The following is a 1,182-nucleotide window of genomic DNA, read 5'->3' as shown; positions in this document are numbered from 1 at the left end:
GAAGCGCACCAGCCTGTGTGATCACGAGGTGTCTGGCACAAATGCACTCCGCTTAACATGCTCCGTGTCCTGGGAAGTCCATCACCTCTGGCTCGTGGCTCGGCTACTGCTCCGCTGATGGTATAGCAGGCATCTGGATCCAGGAGGTTCACCCTGCAGGGATCTCAGGTCCAGAAGACTTGCTCCACTCCTGGCTCTTGCTAGTGATGAGATCCTCCCTCCTGCTTCTCAGAGGACTCGTTTTAAACACAGCAGGATGGCATTCCAGGGACTCCTGTTCACAAGTATACACAGTGAATACTAGTACCTTCTCCACTCCCTTAATCAACCCATGCAGGGGAAGGTCGTTTGGTGGGAGTTAGAGATTTGGGCTAGAAGAGCCACATTAAATCATTCACTGCCGCTGCAAGTCTGACCAACGTTGAAGACCTGGAGGAAAAAAACAACGGGATTTGAGATCCGTGAAAGATGAATTATGCCCTTGTGAAATAAAGCAAGAATAATTGTTTTCTCGCACCACCTGAGTGGGCACAGACAACCGAATCGATGCATTCCTCTGGAGACCCAGTGGGAGTGGAAAGTATGGCTTAGGGAGTGGGGGTAATTCTCACGAGTACTCACTGATTGTTGAGGAGGTGGCATGTGCCACAAGTAAGGTTGGTCCTTCCTCGTTGGGGTATGCTGAAGGGACAGGCTGCTGTCAGGTGGGCTGCAGCTGAGACCCTGCAGAAAGGCCCCTCCAACTCTCTGCCTGCATGGCCAGCTGAGAGGGGCCAGACCAGCATTCTTCTGGGCCTACTATAGCTGGCACATCCAGGGGAACAAGATGGTTACAGTCCCCAAGCAAAATGAACTCACCCCCCACCTCAGGCCAAGTCCTATACATAGTAGCACAAGGCTGTTATTCTCAGTAAATGAGTTAATGTACTTAAACAGTACCTGGCAGTTGAGAGTGCTATATTAGAATTGGCCATTATAGTGATCATTAGATTCCAAACACCATGGTGCTTATAGCCAGACTACTCTATAAAAGCTTTGTTACCTTGCTTCATCTGATTTAGGGGGACAGTGATGATGAGAGCCTCTCATTACACATGTTATTGATTAGGAAGGCCCTAAATCATAGCCCAGGGAGGGTTTCCAGGGGCTCAGACTGAGCCCCTTGGGTGGGGTAATGGGCAA

Source organism: Echinops telfairi, unplaced genomic scaffold, assembly GCF_000313985.2.
Source record: "Echinops telfairi isolate 266 unplaced genomic scaffold, ASM31398v2 ScPeMD7_619;HRSCAF=1028, whole genome shotgun sequence".
NCBI lineage: Eukaryota > Metazoa > Chordata > Mammalia > Afrosoricida > Tenrecidae > Echinops > Echinops telfairi.
The sequence above is the reverse complement of the archived record's forward strand: the minus strand, read 5'-3'. Positions refer to the sequence as shown.